This window comes from Stegodyphus dumicola, chromosome 12 (genome assembly GCF_044657685.1).
Source record: "Stegodyphus dumicola isolate Sdum_Otavi_A_Nest chromosome 12, ASM4465768v1".
Classification (NCBI taxonomy): Eukaryota; Metazoa; Arthropoda; class Arachnida; order Araneae; family Eresidae; genus Stegodyphus; species Stegodyphus dumicola.
The window spans coordinates 118,872,408-118,895,820 of NC_140779.1; the positions used below are offsets into that span (position 1 = coordinate 118,872,408).

The 23,413-nt window shown below is 32.9% G+C and overlaps 1 protein-coding gene and 1 long non-coding RNA gene across 2 annotated transcripts in view; both read left to right on the forward strand.

The window, feature by feature from the left end:
* Window positions 1–23,413, forward strand: part of LOC118192605 (zinc finger protein ush-like) — a 373,369-nt gene that overhangs the window by 186,650 nt on the left and 163,306 nt on the right. The window lies entirely within an intron of this gene.
* LOC146993740 (uncharacterized) lies at window positions 1,122–8,340 on the forward strand. Its single transcript, XR_015038276.1, has 2 exons — window positions 1,122–1,240; window positions 7,860–8,340. It is a non-coding gene; the product is annotated as an uncharacterized LOC146993740 (long non-coding RNA).

A 23,413-nucleotide genomic window follows, 5' to 3' on the forward strand; every position in this document is an offset into this window, starting at 1 on the left:
CAGGGAAATAAGGTCAACCCCCATCTGTAGGAAATGTAATACTGATCATTTCATTCCTAGACATCTTCTCAAATATTTGGAACCTATTTGTAACCGATTTCTAAAAAAGGACCTATTGAAAAGACCTACGTTCGTATTGGAAATATTGACATTAATTTAAAAAAGTGGTTCAGGCATTTAAAGTGATAGGTCTCCAAATTCCGTCTCGAATTTAATAGCCGATTCTGGCTAACGCTCTTTTGAGCTAATAAAAATAAAAGTAATAGAATGAACAACTGAGAATACTAGATCGTCAGTTCTGATGTATGACAGCGCGTAAGCTCATACCCAGCGGGCCAATTTAAGATCATGTATGAATAAATCTGTTGTTTGTTAATGATAAAACGTGTGTGACCTCCGTTGAACTTAGCCGTGAAGTTATCTCAATATTCCTCTGTGAGTTGAAGCACTAAAAAAAGGGGTGTGATTTTAAGTTTATCAAATGGGCGCTCCATTTCTGGACAGGCGCTGCTCTGTCTAAAAAATATATATATATCACTGCGAAAGAGGAAAAACAAAATAAAATAAAAAGTCGAGTCAATCCCTATCTGAGGTTAAAAGTGACTCTGACTCCACAACGTTATGACGTCACTGAGAAGTGTCAACCTAAAGGTCTAATCGCCAGGTCCAACTTCTCTTCCATTAGCCTATCAAGCTAAGAAATTCCACCACCACGATTTTTTATTTTTTTATTTTGCAATTTTTGCCGTTTTTTGTGCCTGTGTGACTTAGCTCTTAGATATCCCGAAAATAAGTCGCAAAAGTGTGTGCGTTGGGAGAGTTGGGGGGAAGTTGAGTAGTAGGCGGGGGAGGGGAGAGATCGAGGAACAGGAGAACGACTTTCAGCATCCATCCTTGTGAGAGAACGGACAGACTGGGGAGGGGGGTCGACACAGAAGGAAATCGTGGGGTAGGGTGGGTGGCAGAAGAGCGGTAGATTAACATTAATCATATCTAGGTCACACTGAGTGCATTTTAAGCCGGCTCTGAAGTGATAGGAAGGTCGATTAGATAAGGCTCAAAATGGATTGGGTTTTATATGCGCCTAAAAATTTTCGCCGGCTACGAGGTTGATGAAATATGATGCGTAAGGGTGACGGAATAGAGGGTGACTAAAGAGGAGAGTGGGTTAAGTCACACTGTGCATGCACATCGCACCTCGGAGGGCGAGGATCGATGCTGATGATCTGTTGCGATACAGGTGAGATACTTCCGGTTTTCATATCGATGTATGTCGGCTTCGCTTATCGATATATCGTATTATGACTCACGGAAGTAATCCTTGCCCTCAAGATTCTTTTTAATACATTGCATCCTCGAATAAATATTTTGTGTATTTAATATTGAAACTGATTTATATGCCTATAAATTGAAAGGTTAGTTAGTGGAATTCCAGATAGAATATTTACATATCTCACGCCTTTGCGTAACTATTCCGTATAATAATCCGCATTATTTTTTCTTTTGTTTTTTTTGTAATCCTTAATTTAGTTATTATCTCTTTTTAATTCAGTATCACATTTTCCGTGATATTTCATACGATGGGTAAGATACGGAATTTCAACAATCTCTATCTATTCGAATAAATGAGTAAAATGTTTAGAGAAATTATGGAAAATAGAAATGTTATTCATATTAAATAATAATTAACTATCACGCAAAATTTGTATATGGAGAAGCATAATGAATTACTGAAATAATAATAAATAATTCTCAAATGATGATTATAAATATCAAATCATTAAAAAATAAAAAAATTTCTTTTTTAACAAATAAAAATTTTAACAATTTTATATTAGTGAATTTTCTTTGACCCCTTTTTTTTACAAAACTACTAACATCTTTTTAAGCGCATGAAATTTAAATTCTAAAATTATTTAGAAATATTCCGATAAACAAGTGGTATGTGTAAACATATGTACTGTTTCATTGATTTAGAGATATTAAGCTGAGTTTCAAAAAATAGAAAAAAAATTACTCATGTACTTCGATAACGCTTGCGTTTTTATATTCTTTTAGGTGAAATTGATAGTTTTGAACAAAAAATTACAGTTGCTTATTTTAACATGCTTTATTATATAATATAGCCAATTAAAACATACTTATATAATGTTATATTAATATTTGCTTCCACTTAAAAACTTTGAAAACTATGAAATAACGAAAGTGAGATTTGAGCACGTTGATTCATGGGAGGGGGGATGTTTTACGCTCTAAGAAAAACTAAACAAGACCGATCTAATCACTTCGGCCCTTTGTCAAACTAAGAGGAGAACGTTATCACACAATGTCAGAAACTTTATGTTTTTGGAGCAGGAAGCATCAAAAATCAAATCGTAACCTCGAAGGGGTACAAATAATCAATTTTCCATTTGTCAGTTGGACACTGTATTCGTTTACGCCATGAAAGCATGTATAAGGAAATTCAATATTTCTTTATATTTCCCTCCCCCCCTTCCCCATTTAAAGTTTGACTAAGTAAAGAAGTACGACACGCAGTGATGTAGAATCTACCTATCATCTACTTCATTTTAGTTTGGGCGACACTTTAGAAACATTAGATATTTCAGAACAGAAATACATGTAAAACAAACTTCGCCCTCACGGAGTTTAGAAGAAGGATTTTCGTCCCGCCAACTCGAGGCAATAAACGCTTACGACACAATAGCTCGCACGAGATATGAAGAGGAATTTAAAAAATTAGCTATAATTAAAATAAATATTCATCTGTCAATTTTTTTTAATATTTGGAAAAGTGTCTTACGCAAGTATTATTGTATGATGGAATGAAAATTTTCACGTCTTCAGTTTTGAAATAAAAATGAAAAGATAACTTCTTTTACAGTATTGTATTCAAATTTCTAAGTATTTTCTGTGATACTGGATTTAAATGTACTTTAATATAATCGTTAATACGATATTTATTATGTACAACTGGTACAGGTTTCTCGGGATTCTTTTTGAAAGTATTCCTACGGAAATATTTCGTACGGAAGCATTCCTACGGAAACCTTTCGGACGGAATCATTCCTACGGAAACCTTTCGAACGCTAAGACGATGTAAGGTAATCAATAATCCATATGGAAAAAGGAAAGTAACATGTAACTACAAGAACAGAAATGTATGAAATAATAAATAACGTTAAAAATAATGAGTGTAATAAATACATTAAAAATAAAGTTAGAAGCCTAAAATAGCAGTAAAAATAACATTATTTAATTAAAGTAAAATGTTATTATTAATAACATTATTAAGAGTTAAAAATAACATACATATCAACAAAATGAATATAACTGGTGTAGCCTTACCTAAGAAAACTGAAAAGGAAGCGATCATATTGGAAACTGCAAATAAGAGTAATGATGTGTTGTATCGTCAGCATTTCGATGGTTTTGACATAAGGGGTTTAGTGCAGTACAGAGATGACAAAGTCTATTACTACCTCATAGACTTTATATTTGTTCAGATCTCTGTATCTGCTCTTCATTATGCCTACTTATATGTGGAAATCGAATTTTTTTGCTCTCTGGCTGATAAGGAAATGTTTGAAGCTTGATTTTTAACATCGACACATTTGTCCCTGTTATTCAGTTTTTCATAGACATTCAAAGCATATTGTAAAAAACTACTCTACATACGTAAGCCATATTGTAATTAGTCCTATTTCTAATCAATATTTGCAAAAAATAGGAGCTGGAACATATTTTCGCTTTTCATCTTTTCCCGTAAAATTGAAAGCATTTTATGGAATATTTTATTTTTGATAATACGTTTTAGATTTTTTGTAAAGGATAAATTTCGTAAAGAGAACATTAAAAAACAGAGGACATTTGTATAAGTAAACGGTTGCACACTCAGCGCGTATTCAAAAGGTCCAGGTTTGAGTCCCGGCATGAGCATTGCTCATATTTCACCACTCCCACATAAAAATTAAAATTAAAATTAAGAAAAAATCCTGATGTCTCTACAGTGGCGTCCGAATTAAAAGGTGGTGGACAACAATTCATCATACTCCATGATTTGGCGATTGGATCCCCTAATCTCCGGTGGCCCTTTAAAAGGGGGGTATATAAGGTATTTCCTCCCTCCTTCCAGCATGCCTTCGTGGTGTAGTGGTCAGCACACTCGGCGCGTAATCGAGAGGTTCAGGTTCGAGTCCGGGCGAGGGCATTGCTCATTTTTCATTTCTCCTGCTTTAAAATAACCTAATGACTCAAGTTTACGGCTTTTATCGGATCGCATTAAAAAAAGTGCTTAGAAATCTGAATATATACAGAACTGAAGAGGGAAAATATAATAAATATATAAATAAATATTATGGAATAAAATAAACTTACTTTACGAAGACTCATTTTAAAACTAGAGAGATGAAATGTTTCCTTCCATTTCACTAAAAGTAAATAAATAAATAAATAAAATAAAATGAAAAAATAAAAACGTATTTGATCAATTTGTCATAAAACATTTCTTTTCTTTCCAATATCGAAATAAATTGTCTTTTCCTAAACATCATTACATATTTGCTGTTCATTTCTTTGCATCTCAGTTTCTTCAAAATTTTCTCAGCTCGGTTTCATACATTCCTTTTGCTGTAAAACTGAATTCTAATTTCAAACTTCGACTCTATCCTGATCGACATGTCATATATTTATAACACTATTCACTTACAAAATACTCTTTCTCATTCGCAGAAGTTCAAGAAAATCCACCATAAAACTTATTCTACATTAACTGCCTTGCGACATAATTCACTTAAATACAAAGAGGCTCCCACAATAAGTCTCTCGACTCATGCCACTATCGTCTTTCGTTAGTTTGACTTATGTGCATTGAAAAAAATGGTGATAGGATACGGATATTAGAAAGCGTGATTTTCAGCGCCGGCGTCAGTCGCCACCCGACCCTTCTGTGAGATAAGGTAGGCACATTTATTTATTTAATATATATATTTTTATAACCTTCTAGGTGGGCTTGGCTCTGGCTTTTATATTAATATCGCTACTGCAGTCATTTTTTCTTACATAAATTTTGTCTATAGCTGACCGCTCACTGATAAGAGTGGAATTCACTTAAAGAGTGACCTTTTTCTGAGATGGATCATTCAGTCAATCACTTCCTTTTTTCTTACATTGCGATATTATGTCATTACCGATTAACATCAAAAATCTTTGCGATAAACTCTCCTGTAATTCGGTTTATATAAATAAAATGGCTAAAATTTTATATCCAGGTGCAAAAGCCACATGACCTTTGCAAGCCCTTGCTCTTTTAAGAAATATATTTTTCCATTTTTTAATATGTTGGTAATTTAAATTTATAAAAAGTTATGAATTTCTTTTTAAATGAATTGCACTCTTACATATTTGCACGCACATATATATTGATTACATTTGCAACTATACCTTTTTAAAAGTTTCCATTTTCAACTCAGTCTCGATTCATTTTTTCATTTAAAAAAACGTTTCAAGATTCATTTTTTAAAAATGCTTTTAAGTTACTTCATTTCAGTAGAATTCTAACTACCTTTATCACAGGAGATAATGTACTTAAATATATTCAGGTGTATAACACGCACTTTTAATACAAAAAATAAGAAAAATCGGAATTTACGGGTGCAAGCGATATGTCGGATATAAAATGATAAGATTAAAATAAAGGAGTAGGTGATCATAAAAATTTAATTTTTACATGCACCTAAATGCTGTTTATTTAAACGAAATGACATATCTTATGAAATTAAAAATTTTTATTATCAGATAACATGAAAAGTTCGTCAAATTCGCCTTCCGTTTGACGTTCGGGCGCTTCATCGAATTTTATTTCATCTTCACCATCATCTGATCCATAAATAAAAAATATCTTCCGTTCCTTCTAAATTGTTAAATATACCACATTTTTCAATCATTTTTCAATTATCTAGGGTTTAATCTCATTCCATGCTTTTATTATCCACTCATACACTATTTCTTGACTGGCACGACGCATTTGGTCTCCTTTTGTAAATGCTTTATCCCCATCTAACATCCACGTATTTCGTAGCCAATTTAAATTTTCTTTGAATGGTTATCGTTACGCATATATAAAGGGTGAACTAATGGTCTTAATTTGCCTGGAATAACTGCCATGTCTGTATTATATTCTTTTAAAGATTTCTTCGTATAGTCGGTTAGATGGGAGCTGAACATGTCCAGACTTTCCAGGTTCTGTGAGGTAAGGGGACGCTTTTGTCAAATATTTCTTATGCGCCATAGAACTACGGTAAGGCGAGATTTTTCGTGACCTGTTGCTTTTATGTGAACCGCATATGTTCCTTTCACATCAATTGTTTTATTTTCTATCATATCAGGCATTACTGGATGTTTTATCCATATTTCCAGAATTTGACAGCAAATATAATTTTTTACCTTCGTAGATCAATAACATACTTCTGGAAACTTATGCCGAACTTTTGCCGAAATCTTTCGAAAACCTTTGTAAGACTTTGGTTTTTTCTGGTAGAACTAAATTATTCCGTGTCATATATTGACTACACAAACTCAAAGTTATTTAAAAATTTTTCACTTTCATTTGCATTCAGTTTTTCCCAATTTACGGCAAATAATCTCCCGCTGTTTCCTGTTACAATTAATCCATTCTGGCTGTTTTCCTAGACCTAGTTCTCAAACACTTTCTTCTAGTGTAGGCCATTTCGTTGTTTCTTCACGCAAAATGTATTTATTCTTCGGCATATTAATTATTTTGATTTCATTTTCTTCTATTCACATATGGAGCTTTCATCAACACCAGATATCCTAGTTGCAGGGCTATTTATTTACAAAAAAAAAATATTAGTGAAAGGAATTAAATGCACAGATCAAATAAGTATATTACAATGAAAATGTAACTTCAATAATTTTTTGAAAAGCATCAATCCAGACAATCGTAAGATTTCGGTAATTTCTGCTTTTGCAGTTTAGTAATGCACAATCCTTTAATAACATCGAATCATTTTCATTTTCTTATTATAATTAAAAGCAGGGCTTGATTTTTAAAATTAGAAGTGCCGGAGCCTTATGGGAAGACCGTCAGCAAAGAGGAACATAAGTAAATAAATAAATAAAACGACTATTAAAATCATTAATTAAAAATTAAGTAATTAATTATTACGGAACCAATTAATTATTGTTTAATTAGTATTGATAATTAATATATGTCAGTTATTATTTAATTAATGATTATATTTAATTAATTAAAGTTAATATAGTTAAATTATTAAAGTAATTAAATAATTAAAATAAAATAAAATGTAAAGAGATAAATTTAAATTTATTAAGCGACTTGTAATACAGTTTTATTGTAAAAAATAAAATTTTCGAGATCAAGTTTTTACTGAAATTGTTGTTCAGTTACGTGAAAGAAGCGCCGGAGCCTTCTTATTTAGGGCTCCGGTGTAATTATAGCTCTGATTAAAAGTAACAGAAGCATTAGATAATTCCTCACACAAGAATTATTTTTACAACAATAAAACAAATAATTACGTTATTGGATATTACCTGACTTAAATATGGAATAAAAAATAAGTAAAATGATATATCTATTTTAGCTAAGCATCTGAATGAGAATAAAACTCTTTTAACATCATAAACAGTTATTTAAAACAAACAGATTTTAAAATGTATTTTTGAAAACCCGTAACCCGTAATTATTAGTAAACAGGTTTCAAAATAAAATGTGATTTACATAATCAAAAAGTAAAAAGTAATTTACATAATTATTCGTTTGACTTAAATTGTCGATTAAATCTGATTTATAGCTTTACTTTCGTTTTATTTTATGTTAGATTTTGACGATATTTGAAGTAGACTCCACTTAGCGAAAAACTGAAAAAAGCTCAAGAAGACAACAGAGAGATCATCACGTGATTGAGGTGAGGAAAGATAGAGATACAAGCCATAATAGTCGGAGAAGCTGAGAACATAATTGGACCCTACTGGCTTTTCGCTGATCTCTGTGGTTCTAAGGGGGATGAATCATCGAAAGAAGAAAACAAGATGAATCTCCAGCATTTTATCTTTCGTATATATCTTCTGTGTTCCTACTGACCACAATTTTTCTTGATATATTTCTCTTTTTTTACTTCGTTACTTCATGTTTCACGTCTTAATGTGCTGCATTTTTAAGGCGAGGCACATAATGGGTGAAATTTCAGTTAAGATCTCATAAATTATTTAGGCTATTTGCTTATATTTTACGAAAACTGAAACTGTAAATGCTTCGAGGGAAATAAAATGAAATTAAAAATAAGAAATATATAAAACGTTGATTGATCTTTAGAGCATTTTTATATCTATTTTTTAATCAGATATTTCACTGATTCATAACTCAACAAGTAACTTGTTTTCTGCTTTTTATCAAGTTTACGTACATGTAGACATGAAGAATCTGTTGCGTTTACAGCATTGAAGTAAATTTGAAAGCTGTTACGAAGAGTATACGTTTTGATATGTAAATGTTTCTATGAAAATGATCTGAATTTCTCATTATTTGTAAAGATATTTCTCAAATCTGATTACCTTTAACTAAAGGTCTTAAAACTAGTATTCGTGAAAAAAAAAAAAAAAAAAAAAAAATTCCAAATTTGGGATTTCAGATGCCCATATTCGCATTAGGATTTCGTCATTCAAAATTCGATGGCTCTATGTACCATTGTTTTATCACAATGCGAGAAATAGACAATCATTTATGCAGATTTTTCATTATTTAATTTCTTCAAATATAATGCAGGACTCTAACATTTTGTGGCAACAGTTTGAAAAGTGAACCGACGTTTATGAGTCCGACGCAAAATGCCAAAACGAAAGCAATAGTCCTTCGGGACTGAAATCCCTTTGGACTAAAAACAAAATCTGAAATGTTTCAGATTTTAAATTACGTCCAAAGGGGCATTTTTTAACATTTTGTGTGTTACCTTTCTTTATTAAATATCATGTTCCTCGCACTTAAACCATAAGATCCAGTGCAACAGCAATATCGCAAAATAATGTTAAACTAAGCATATCTTTAGAATTTCCGATATACACAGTCTCGCGAGCTGGAGATAAAAGTATTTTTTTTCTATATAACGTTGCCATTTCTCGCTTTTAAAGCATTGAGTTTGTAAATCAAAAATTCGTTAAAGTTTTACAAAATATAAAATCTATAATAAAACAAATTCCAAATTTGGGATTTCAGATGCCCATATTCGCAGTAGGATTTCGTCATTCAAAATTCGATGGCTCTATGTACCATTGTTTTATCACAATGCGAGAAATAGACAATCATTTATGCAGATTTTTCATTATTTAATTTCTTCAAATATAATGCAGGACTCTAATATTTTGTGGCAACAGTTTGAAAAGTGAACCGACGTTTATAAGAGTCCGACGCAAAATCGCAAAACGAAAACAATAGTCCTTCAGGAACAAAGCCCCTTTGGACTAATAAAATCGTTATACTTCTTACAAAATATAAGAAAAGCAGGCAGAAAATTCGGATCGCCTAAACTTCACTGAAGGTGAAAACCAGTCACGTGTCTTTTGTAAAATGTACTTTCTTGTCTTTATTGTGGATGAATAAACAAACCATCTCTATCAAAATCAAAAGAAATAGATAACGCGAAACAATTATGATTTTATTCATAGTGTTAAAAATATCGTAAATAATGACGTTAAAATACTTCAGCTTCCCAACCAGTATAGTGGTTAGCGAAGCTGAGTGCCATACCAAAGGGAAAGGGTTCGAATCTCGAGTGTGTGTGCGGCATGGGGGCCTTCTAAATATGCCACGAGACGAAAGTCTTATACAAAGGCTGGTGGTAAAGAAAGAGAGGTGGAACTTGTTTGTCCCCTCTCAAATTTGGGGGCAGAACTGAGGTAGAATCGGGCTTTCATTTAATTTCCGTTAACGAAGATGTGGAGGTAATTGCATTTAATTGTAAAGGTACTCCGTAATCAAAATGCTTTGGTCCTTGGTCCTACAGGGTGCTCAAGGTTCTTACCAAGCGCATTTGACCCCTTGCGCTTCGTAAGACTCCTTGTCGTTTGACTCCTTGCCACGATGAATGTCATGGCAAGGAGTAATTACTATATTTGAATATATTATTATCATCAGCAATTTATTTAACATGCATAACAGATTTGTATCCTTAAACTAAAATACGCAATAATCACGGGAAAGCTTACGGGTGGCGTAAAATAAAATACTTGGCTTTTCTGTCGGTGAAAGGAAGCTTTTCCTAATACAGTCTTCATAAAGCTTTGTCTTTATTTAAATTAACCGAAATCGTAGGAATTCATCAAATGTGCTGCATATGCAACACGTTGACTCCATCAGCCCATGATTAATTACTATATATTTCCGGTTCACTGAATTTATCAGATTGCACTGCCTAGAATAATTCATGAAATGTAGTCGTCGGCTGTTCGTACACCGGCCTAATCTTTCTCCATCGTTCAAATTAAGACTACTGCATATGATAGTCTGCGTAATATGATAATCAGTGATTTCAATATTCTGAAGCATCCTTTCATCAAACATAGCTAGACTATTGCGTCAACATGTTTATACTCCGATAATTTAAAACGAAACATTTTTATGAACTTACACACTCATTAAACAGAAGATATATCTCGCACAGTTTCTTTTCATATTCATTGTCGGCTGATACATTTTCACAATAAATAAAACGACTATTAAAATCATTAATTAAAAATTAAATAATTAATTATTACGGAACTATTAATTATTGTTTAATTAGTATTGATAATTAATATATGTCAGTTATTATTTAATTAATGATTATATTTAATTAATTAAAGTTAATATAGTTAAATTATTAAAGTAATTAAATAATTAAAATAAAATAAAATGTAAAGAGATAAATTTAAATTTATTAAACGACTTGTAATACAGTTTTATTGTAAAAAATAAAATTTTCGAGATCAAGTTTTTACTGAAATTGTTGTTCAGTTACGTGAAAGAAGCGCCAGAGCCTTCTTATTTAGGGCTCCGGTGTAATTATAGCTCTGATTAAAAGTAACAGAAGCATTAGATAATTCCTCACACAAGAATTATTTTTACAACAATAAAACAAATAATTACGTTATTGGATATTACCTGACTTAAATATGGAATAAAAATAAGTAAAATGATATATCTATTTTAGCTAAGCATCTGAATGAGAATAAAACTCTTTTAACATCATAAACAATTATTTAAAACAAACAGATTTTAAAATTTAGTTGCAATTTAAGTCACAGTTTGTTGTACAGAGCCTGCATAAACATATAGATTTTATAAGATCTGGTTACTTTTTTTTTATTATTGCATAATGTCAACATCTCTTAATGGCAAAATATCCGGTTATCAAATTATGAATAAAAATAATTTATCTGGAATCAATAAGGATTTTCGCAAATAAAGGTACAGTTGGAAAAAAGTTGATTTATATGATATTCCAAAGAAAAGGCTTTAAATATAACTAGATTCATAATTTAAAAATTTTATAGGCATTAGCGCACTAAGCATCTTGTTGCGCAATGACTCACAGATCGTTCAGTTTGGCTTCTAAATAATATCAGCTATTTTTTGAACCACTTCAATTTTTCACAAATTATTTTGAACTTCAAAAAGATTTTGCAAGCATTTTAAAAATTTTTACAGACTATTTTGAAGTAGTCTAGATATTTCATTTGTTGTTCTGGAAATTTAGAAATTATTAATTCTTGAGTTTGAAATGTTAATTTTTTAATTTTAAAATTCTTTTTCTTTCTTTCTTTATTTTTAACAGTAATAGCACATTCATAAAGCCTGCAATATCTGAGCCCACGCTTTTATAACCTACTGTATCTACGCTCGTGTTTAGAACAGTTACGTAATGAGTCTTATTACTTCTCAGCATCTATGGAATTAAGTTCTTAAAAACCGCTGGAAAATATCTGGGATAAATTCAAACACTTTACTAAGAATCTAATTTTAGAAAAAGTGGGCATAACAATAGCGCAGTAATTTTTAGAGCGATTATATAAGAAATTATACCCCGCAAAGCAGACAAAAAAAAATAAACGAACAAATAAATAAAATTTAAAAAAAAATATTTTCTTCACTGCGACTTTTACTTAAGTGCTTTTCATAACAAAACTATAAAGTAACTTAACACTGTCGTTAGAGCAATTTTCCCTAATTTATCGCTTTTTCCCTAAGCTGTAGGGATAAACTTCGCCTGGAAGGAGGAAAAAAAAAGAACACGTGATGTATGGCTTGACATGTAAAAAGAAGCAAACATAATAAACAGTTAAAAATGTTCCTAAAAGTGTCCCAATTGCGAACACCGCCTGTTCCCCCCCAACCGTTCTTACGCGTTTATTTTTCTACTGCATGATAAAGGGTTAATAGTTTTTAAGGGTGCCAATATCGTTAAGGGTGGTATTAAATATACATTTCCTGTGTCTATCAATTTTGAATTACTTTTAAAGCTTTGAGGAATTGAGGAGAGGAGAAAAAAAAGAAAACGAGTCTAAATTACTTCGCTAAAAATTGCTATACGAAAGCGAGAAGTTCGAAGGGAGGGGTTTAGGATGCGGAGGAAATGCTAGCCTCATCACGTGATCTGTCCAAACGATAGTACAGCCGCGATATCAGTCGCAGTTAAGGACCGCGTTGCATTTAAAATTGTCGACTCGATTATAGCGTTCATACCTTGGAAAAACACTCAAAACTCGCAAAAGTTACAAGCTGATTACACCTCCCAGAACGACCCATGAGAGGAAGGATGAGGGGAGGTAATTAAGAACACCTTCCCATTGACTCGAACCCCAAACCTTTTGTTTTCCGAGCGAATATTACGAGCGAAGTCGCTAACGGCTGCAGTTTTTTAAACGATGCTTCGGCGTTTTGTTTTAAAAACTGCTTTTTTTAAAAAGGCTAAAAGCGCTGTCTTCCATCCAGAGAACGACCATAAAATAAACTGCTAAGGTCGTTAATTTTTTGTTTGTTTTATTGCTATCACAATATTAATTTCTTATTATCGATGTATATTAATTTTATAGCGGCCGTGTTTTAATTGAGCGCGAGATAACTTAATGATGGGCTTGGTTTCTTCTTATACGGAGCTGCTTGGTGTGCGATTTCTCTCAGAAAATAAATAAATTTACTTTCTCACAGCTACAGCTACAGTGAGCAGGTAATTTAAAACTAAAACTGATAATTCTTTTCAAAAATATCTCAAACTTAACTAATATCTTCAAAACGTTTTCTGAAATTAGAATTTTATATTTTATTACAGTTTTGCTACTTTATGAGAATGCTAGAAAAAATTAGCATGAAATAATATGAAATAAATAAAAGTTCCAAAACTGCATTATATATTTTTTATCAAGATAAATTACATTAAAGCTAGTTGCAGATAATAAAGGGTGTCTGCATGGAGAACTGAGAGAAGGAAAAAGCTGGCCGGTATTTGCAGAATACACGAGAAAATCCAAGGACGTTTGAGGTAAAAAACAGTTTCTAACCTCCAGCTACAGAAATCTTACGTTTTCGCTAAACTCGTAGTCTACCAGTCTGTTGTTACACTCGCTCATTCCTAATCCACTTTTTCTTTTCTTTTTTTTTTTTTTTTTTTTTCTTTTCTTTTTTTCTTTTTTTTTTCTTTTTTTTTTGGGGGGGGGGTCCTTTTAGCTTTATTATACGCATCATTTTCTCCGTACTTATGCCATATACAATACAACAGTAAAATTACAAAAATGATAAAAGCAGCATTGTAAGCTCAGAATTTCCGATGCAGCGTTAAATGTTGGGATACATTTTTCTCTTTTTTTCTGTCTTTTCTCAGTTTATCATATCAGTGCTCAGTTTTCTCATTAAGATTGATTTATGAAACACTTTTTGTCTTTTTCTTATTAACGTTTTGTGTGTTTACTTTATTTACTAAATATCAGATTCTTAGGGCTTACACCACATAAAATTCACTTAAACGGTAAAAAACAATATTTAAAAACAGCATATCTTTAGAATTCCCGAATACACAGTCTCGAGTGCTGGAGATAAAATGTTTTATTTTCCCGTACAGTGTTGCCACTGCTACCCTTAAAATGTGTTTGTTAATCAAAAATTCGTTAAAACTTTGAAAAATTTGAAATAATTAATAAAATTAATTCGAAATGAAAAGTTCAGGTTTCCAGGTGCCCGCGTTCGAGTAGAGGGCTAAGTTACTCAAAATTTGATGGCTCTAGGTTCCGTTGTTTTCTCACAGGGCGAGAAACCTACATACATTCATGTAGATTCTTCATTATTTAATTTCTTTATTAAAGTGCATATTTGGTGGCAACAATTTGAAAAGTGATACAACTCATTTAAAAGTTTCGGCGCAAAATGCCGTTTCGAAATTTCATTTGAGATTGACATCCGTTTTGGGCAAAAAAAATGGCAAAATGTATCAATTCTCGGGGTTTTCATTAGACTAAGTTAGGATATTTATATTGCGGTAAAGCTCACAAGTCTTAGTAATTTAAAGTTTTTCCATTTTTGAGTACCTAATGAAACACTTCCATCGAAATGCAACAGAAAGTATGGGAATAATAACTACAACCTATTTACAATAGCAATTTTCTTAATTACTTTCTTTATTTAAATTCAAAAATATGATACTTCAGTTTGGCAGGGGACGGTAACATCAGTTACCTAACGCCAAATTAAAGCTGCTAATTATTGTCTAAAGGTATATCCAATACCACTAAAGAGATCTGATCATAGAGAAAATTACTAATTTTCATCTATCTTCTTTTATTTTCCAAATAATCATGGTAACATTATAAATTCTATGTCATTAATGGTAAATAGTTAGCTAATTAGTTACATGTTTTAAAAGGCACAACTACTAAACGTCAATTTTTTAAGAAAGAATATAACAAATACACCAGCGAGCACTCATTACGAAGTTCTTTACGTGCGGCAAAAAACTCTTTGCAAAAGAAACGAAAACTCCATACTGCAAACGAGTTCCTGGAAATTGTAATTAAGTCACAAAAACCTGGACATTTTTGCTATTTTTTTCGCTCTTTTAAATCAGCATTCATAATACTGGAGGACCTTCTTTCAACAAAAGTGAAATAAACATTAAAAAAATAGTAGCTCAAAGAAAGGTCTCGAAATATTTGCACAGTTTCATTCTTGATTACCCCTTCAAGGTATGGGGCGAAGTTATTCCAACCTGCACAAATATAAACCCCGCACATAAAAATTTAAGTGCCACTGCTTTACAAAAAACGTGATAAGACAGAGATAAGGTTGCTGACAAAAATCAAAAATTAAAAACAAATTAACTTTTTCGTGGGGGTAAACTCATAAAAATTTAATTTGCATACATTCTTTTGCAAACTTCTGCTCTTCAGCAATCGTTTTTAGTATAATGCTATCGGAGTTAAGCGTAATGCAAGAATTAAAAAAAAAAATGCTGTTTTTATGCAGTTTGAAATGGAACTTTCGTGTATTGTAAGCCTCGAGGTCGTTTGATGCGATCTGTCAGATGCAGTTTTCCTGGTCAGAAATAAAAACACCAAAACACTTTATTATTAATTTTACCTACGTGTTACGTTTTTGTTATTTATTAGAGTAAATGGCTTGGACCACTTCCTTTTGGCTTGAATTGCGTTTGTTCAAGCCAAAAGGAATTCGGTTTTGTGTTTTTTGGTTAAAGGTAATTTTTTTTTTATTTATAGGATTATTCTTGCTTCTATTAGTTTTATAATTTCCGATATACATTGAACTTAAATTAATTTCTGCCCAACATGTCAAACTTTTATAGTTAATATACATGGGGGAAATTAATTAGTAATTAAATGTTGCACACATTTCAACAAAACGATTATTGTTGTTGACTAATCTCACTTGTTTGACGTCAGCCCAAGCTCACGATATATCTCGCACATAGGAGCGCAAGGTATGCCTGTCGTTGGCAACAACCTTGAGCACTTAACAGGTGACAGTGCGATTTAGCTCAGTTCCTCCCCCAATTTTGATTGAGAGCACCCCGGGGGACGGGTCCGAGAGTCTCCTACCTTCTCTTACCCTACCATTCATCTCTCGAGAGAGATTTCGACTCGCTGCATATTTAGAGTGCCCCTATGCCACACGGACACTGTGCATTTACAACCAAGCCTTCTCTGGGATTCGAACTCCGGCCCTTCGGCACGGCTGTCAGTGACGCTAACCACTATACCGGTTGAGCGGCTGAACAAAACGAAATAACGTGAAAAGAAACATCTTTTCAAAGTCATTGATTTCTAGTCAGTTCCATTTCTACTCACAAAATAGACTAGGTACATAGTTTTCTTCATGTGTATAAAGTAAATATGGACGAGGTTTTGTAAATGAATGTCCCCGTGAAGTCATTCTCCGTTCAGGTATGTAGCTCTTGAAGACGTCTCTATAATTAAATAACCAATAAATATTAAAGTTTTATACCTATATGTGTTATCATGTCATATATTTACGACAAATACAGCTACATTATCAACTCAAATACAGCTATATAAAGCAGCTGCAAGAGCTAGAGCAGTATAATTAATATTTTTATGCTGTTTGTTATTCAAGACAGTCACGCAGGACAGTTGCGGATATACTTTCATTTTACTGAAATTAAAAAAATAAAGCTATTTGATATCCGGGTAATCATGCCGTGTACAGTGTAATTAATATATTTGTGCGTAATTGTATTAATTACTGTACAAGCCACATCACTGATTTCCATGAAGAAAATTCTGTAATCGTTTTAAAATCAAAAAATGTACCTGATTTTGTTTTACTCGAAAAATCAGTTTCCACAGTGAGGCATCTGGTAGTCATCATCAGAGTATAATACACCCACTATGGCATTTTTGCTATTGATTGTTTTACATGGGACTTCCTGATTGGTCGAAGATGCATTTTCTTTTGGGGTGTTTTAAATTTAAACTAGCTATTTGTTTTATTTATATAATTTACAAAATCTGACGCATTTACGTGGGTATTTGTTTTTGATGTCTTTATACACATTAGCATAGAAGAAAAATGAAAAATTTCTAGACAGTTTTTCGGCTGTTTAAATTAGATATGAGAAGTTTCAATTCTTATCACTACGCTTTCATTGAGTATCCATGAATTTTTTTCATGTTTCTCGAACATAGAAGGAAAGCTGCTTCCAAAGTTATTAATTATAAATTCTTGGTATATGCTCTAAAAATAAAGTACTTCATTCAATCGGCCAATTCATTTGTGCAGTCCTACATCCGAAGAGATCACACTAAAAGACACAAGTTATTTAATCTGCAGTTCCATTTTTAGTCACAAAAATAGACTAGGCACATAATTTTCTTCATGTGTATAAAGTAAACATTGCCGAGTTTTTGCAACTGAATGTCCCCGTGAAGTCATTATTCGTTCAGGTGTGTAGCTCCTCGAATACGTCTCTATAATATATAAATAATTAATAAATATTAAATTTTTATAACTGCAGGTGTTATTATGATATATATTTTTAATTGGTACGTGATGCAGGTGAAAATAAAAATCATGTTGTAGGTATTGTTGTAGTTGTATGTTGTAGGTATTGTACTCAATGTTCATTGAATATATTTGTGTAAGAATTTCTTGATCTTTACCACATCTCTGGGAATTTTTGGTAATATTACAAAGATGTAGAGAAGGTCTTGAAAGATCCTTTTCGAAGGATTTAGGGTTTAATTACAAACTGGCCATGTGAAATATGTATCCCTCATATTCCGTAATACTAATGTAAATAATTAAGGTATGAGGTAAAAGCCGAAAGATTAGTTCGTATGGCGAAGAGTTTCTTCCTCCTTCCAGAATACCTTCGTGGTGTAATGGTAGCACAGTCAGCGCGTATTTGAGAGTTCTATGTTCGAATCCTGGCGAGAGCACTGCTCATTTTTCATGTCTCTTACTTCAAAAAAGCTTAATGACTCTACAGTGGCCCACGAACAAAACGTTGGTGAACTATAATTCGTCATCAAGACGATTTGGTGCTTTGGTCCCCTAATCCCCAGTTGCCCTTTGAAAGGGGAACTATATATATGTCTAAGTACATACATATATATATATATATATATAAGTATATAAGGAGGTATTTTCTCCCTCTTTTCTTTTTTCCTTTTCGTGGTGTAACGGTAGTACACTCGCCGCGTATTCGAGAGGTCCAAGTTCGAGTCCCGGCGAGGGCGTTGCTCATTTTCCTATCTCTCTGCTTCAAAACAACCTAATGACTCTAAAAAGACATGCAATTGTTATATTACTTGTGTGCTACAATGTGCTTTAAACAGCGGTGCAATAAAGAGATATTATTCAGGACTCCAGCGATCGACTTCGGGCAAGCCCACTCTTTGTTTTCAAGAACTTCTCTCTCCTAAAATTTTCTATTCTCTATACATTTTATTCTGTCATTTATGCTTTGCCTTTTAGACTGTCCAGAAACCTTTCATTTTATTGAGTTACTTTAAAAATTGCTACTAAAAATTCTTAAATATACGAAAGGTTCTTAGCTTTTGACTGATGAAATTTCTGCAAATTAATTATTTTTCTGGTGCCAAGCAATACATTAATAATAAATAATTATTTTCTTGTTTCTAGGTAATACGGGAATAGAATATCTTAAAACTCTCATTTGTTTTACTGCTGTGTAAAGATTCAGTGTTTGATAGATCAGTTGAAAAACCACCTTTTTAGGTAGATAATCTTGAAAACAATGTAAAACAAATCTTCGAAAAACACCTAAACTCCGCTCTGTTTCAGGAACAAAGGGAGACCTTCACCTTCGCTGGGATGCGAGCATGCGCAGAACACAGTCGTTAAACGAGCTTATCGCGCCGCCATCTTAGATAGGCTGTTAAGATAACTCTATAAAGGATCACGAATCAGCCCTGCCCAACCTATTCAAAAGACGCCTTTCTAGTTTGTACTCTTCTTTTCCAAAGGGAAGATAAAACCTCTGTTTGTCTTTCATTAAAGATAAACTACATGCATCTCGAAAAGGTGTTTATATACGTCTGTCATCAAGTATAAAGGTAGGGAAAATATACAAAAAATTGCTGGTTTTTGTTGCTTGCCTTTTATGATTGCTATCTCCTCAAATCCATCATACTCTCTAATGCTAAGTTTTGGGAAAATCAAGTACATCATTTGAGTTTTTAAAAATGAATGATTGTTAGCACTATCAGACAAATGTACGTTTGCTTTGGGTCGTTCCTGATAATAATCTTACTTTTTTGCTAATGTTCTTAGAAGAGATGGAGACCGTACATCATAAGATAGTGAAAAACTGTAAGGTGCTGACAAGATCTTTAATTCATATTAATGATTGAAGAAAAGTTGTTGTTAGATGTTATTATGGAAAAAAAGGGAGATCCCTTTGCAGAGCTAGAAGATTTAAATTGATTTTACGTTAAAAATATCTTGAATATTTAGAATAGCCACTTTTTATTTCAGAATAGAAGAGAAGACTCTTGGATGTTATGAAACTAATTAATGCCTAAAATACAGATACTTAAAACAGGAATTTTGTTTATTAATTTCAGATATATAGATTTATGTTAATTTGAATGCGCTGTTTCCGCTTGAAACTTTTATATATCTCATTTAATTTTACGAAAACATATTTGTGGTTTTATTATTTTAGAGTTTTTTGAAATTTTTCCTCTGATGAATTTCCGAAGTCTTTTTTCTTTCTTTATGTATGCTTTATTTTCTCAGTCTGAATAATCAAAAGAAAAATTTATTATGTTTCGCCGAAAACGTATTACCCATTTCAAACGTATTACCCATTTCAAACGTATTACCCATTTCAAACGTATTACCCATTTCAAACGTATTACCCATTTCATAATAGAAGAGAAACACGCTGAAGTTATACATAAAGTTAGCAAAGCAACAACCTTGTGTTTGTCATAGATTTAGTCAAGAACACAGTAGATTTCGAGTGCAGACAGGTACAGGTCTCTCTTCATCAGGATCAAAGAAATCAGCAAGACTGATAAAGGGAAACCTGTACCTGTTTGCTTTGAAATAGAAAGAGTTCTTGACTAAAATCTACGCCAAACGCAAGGTTATTGCTTTGTTGATTTTATGTATTATCCGTTTACTTAGCTTCCCGATTAAAAACAGGATAATATGTGTCGTTCGTTTTCATAGCGAGTTATGTTTAGTTCAAAATATATCATAATTTATACACAATATACGATAATTTGTTAAACTTTATTCAGTTATCAATTAATAATATTATGGTTACTTATTGACAGGCTCAGTAAAGAATGTTCTCTGACCTTTAAAAAAGTACTAAATTACTTTGGAAACTTCTGGATTCTGTTAGGATATATATTAATTGCCAACTTTATATTACGTTCTCATTGGCTGTTCAAATTGTAGTGTCCAGGAATTTAACCAATGAATGATTAATTAAAATTAATTGCCACACTTGCAAAACATTCTTTAAAACTATTTCATCTCTACTGGTAAACTTACGTCATATTTTAAAGAACATGCTACATTCAAATAGAAAAAATTCTGGAAATTTCGAAAATTTCAGATAAATTGCACAAGAAATTAATTTGCAGAGACATTAGGTATTTTTGGAAGCAGGAGAGATGAAAAATATGCAACCACCTTCGCCGGGAATCGAACCACGGACCTCTGGAATACCGGTCCAACGTGCAGAACCACTACAACACGAAACCACGCTAGGAAAGTGGGAGAAACACCTTATATACTTTTTAAAGGGCGACTGAGGTTTTTAGGGGATCCAACCGCCAAATCCTGGGTGTGGAGAAACCTCATCCAACACCCTTTTAGTTCGGGCGCCACTGTAGAGACATTAGGATTTTTTGAAAGCAGGCAAAATGAAAAATTAGCAATCGCCTTCGCCGGGAATCGAACCACGGACCTCTGAAATACCGGCCCAGCGTGCGGAACCACTACACCACGAAGGCGGGAGAAATACCTTATATACTCCCCCTTTTTTAAAGGGCGACTGGGGTTTTAAGGCACCCAGTCGCCAAACCCTGGGTGTGGAGAATCGTTATCCATCACACTTTTGGTTCGGGAGCCACTGTAGAGAGAGTAGAATTTTAGAAGTCGGAGAGACGAAAAATTAGTAATCGCCTTTGCCGGAAATCGACCTCTGGAGTACCGGCCCAGCGTGCAGAACTACTACACCACGATGGCACGCTAGGAAAGTTTGAGAAATACCTTATAAATTATTAATTTATTTTTTATTTGACACATTCCAAGCAAAGCAGTCATTTCGTACATTTAGAGTGATATATCATAAGCACTCCTATACCAATAAATTACGATTTTTTATGAGCGAATTAAATATTATTTTAATATTAAATTTTATTAATGTCGTACTTTGCTATTTGAGAATTACTTTTAAACGCTCTTTTACTTTAACGTGTGATTTGTATCATTATATTACTATGGGTAGAATTTCCTGCAAAATTTCAATTCAATTAAACTTGCATCATAAGGATTTTGAAATATTTTTTGGTGGCCGTGATGAGAACGAATAAAAAATAAACGTTCACTACATCTTTATCTCTCCGCTTATCTATCTATAAAGACATCGCCGACGAGTTCCGTGCAGTATCTTTCGATATCTGCGATATTACGGAAGATGACCGGTCTCTCTGTGCGCTGTCCATGCGCGATATCGACTTCAAATATTTATACACGTTTATAGGTATATAAATATATGTGTAGTGTCTTTGCAGAAAGACAACTGCAAATCTTTTCCTCTCAGGCTCTCTGTGAGAAGAGAGAGAGCGAGAAAGAGACTGAGAGAGAAGGAAGAAGAGCAACTTGCAGTCTTTTGATAAGTACCTTATCACTGCAGCAAATCCGCACTCTATGAAGAAATCACGCAACGCAAACTTCGCGCCGAAATGCGCGTGTGCGGGATGCCGATAGCTGCTTATCGGTAAGCAGAGATAGAATGCTTATTGTTATCGCCCATACAGCAAACTGGACTCCCCGCCTCCACCCGCCCGGCCCCGCCCCATCTTCATCCCATCCGTCTCCTCCTCCGCCTCCCGCTACTCTCCATGCCTGTTCCTCGGTCTCTCTCCTTTTCTAAACATCCGAGTCCGTGTGGATGCTAACACCAGATATGATAACCGTCCCTTTCTAAATGGAAAGTGAGAAGAGACTAGAGGCGCGGGCATCGAAAACTTTATCACATAAACACAGCGAGCTGCCCTCCCCCATCTCGCCCTCGCCTTTGCCCAACCGCCCCCTCTCAGCCAAGGCGAGCTTGTTCACTGTGCCTCCCTAAGCCTTATATTCTGTGCTCTTTTCTTTGCGAGCCTTATCTTTTGCGAACATATACTGCACTACTAACCGTGAGTCTTTTCAACTTGTGCTCCTGTATGGTGATGATGATGCTGCTGTTGCTTGGTAGGGGCGGGCTGGCATTAGAAGGGGGGATGAAGAATATTTCTTGGACAATTGCTCGCTTTCAACGCTGTGTATGTATATATATATATATATATGTACACACACAAACGCACTTGTTGGAGAGGTGGATATATATATATATATATATATGAATGTATATGAATATATATATATCTTCCGTCTATATTCAATCTTTTGTTCTGTCTACTGCGCGTTTGTTATTATTGAAGTTTTTATTGTAATTGAGAAAGAGGATACTCAAGATGCCTTTAGGTCGATAAATATTTTCCGAAGTCGGTGTTTTTTATTTTTACAATATAGGAAGTATGGAATAGTATCAATGATATTGTTAATAAAAATATTATTTGGGATTTTATAAAATCTGATCTCAAAGCTTGCATGAAATTTGAAAATTTAAATTTAAATTTTTTAATTTCATGCAAGCTTTGAGATCATTTCATTGTGATATTTATTATTGGTAAAAATTTTAATTAATTAAAATTATTAAGTTAAAATTTTTATATATTAAAAATACACTGATATTCAAGAAAGGAGGTAGTCATTTAAATATCTGCTTCCATCTCTATTTCTAAAATTGTTAATTTTTTCCTTTTTTTAAAATTGAAACTGCTTTTTATTCATTCATTTTAAAGCAAATTCATTTTATTTATTTATTTAAATGCATTTTATGCATTCAGCTGCGTTAGGGATTTAAATAAAATAATTTTAATCGAACACTTTTTCAAATAAAGTTTTAAATTTGCATTGAGACTCAGAACATTCAAGATGTCTTTAGATGAAAAATGTTACTGAGAAATACAGTACAGTTACAAAATAATATTTTGACAATGGTAGTAAGTTTTTTATTTGAAATTTACAATGTTTTTCTTAATTGCTCCATTGTTCATAATTTTTTTA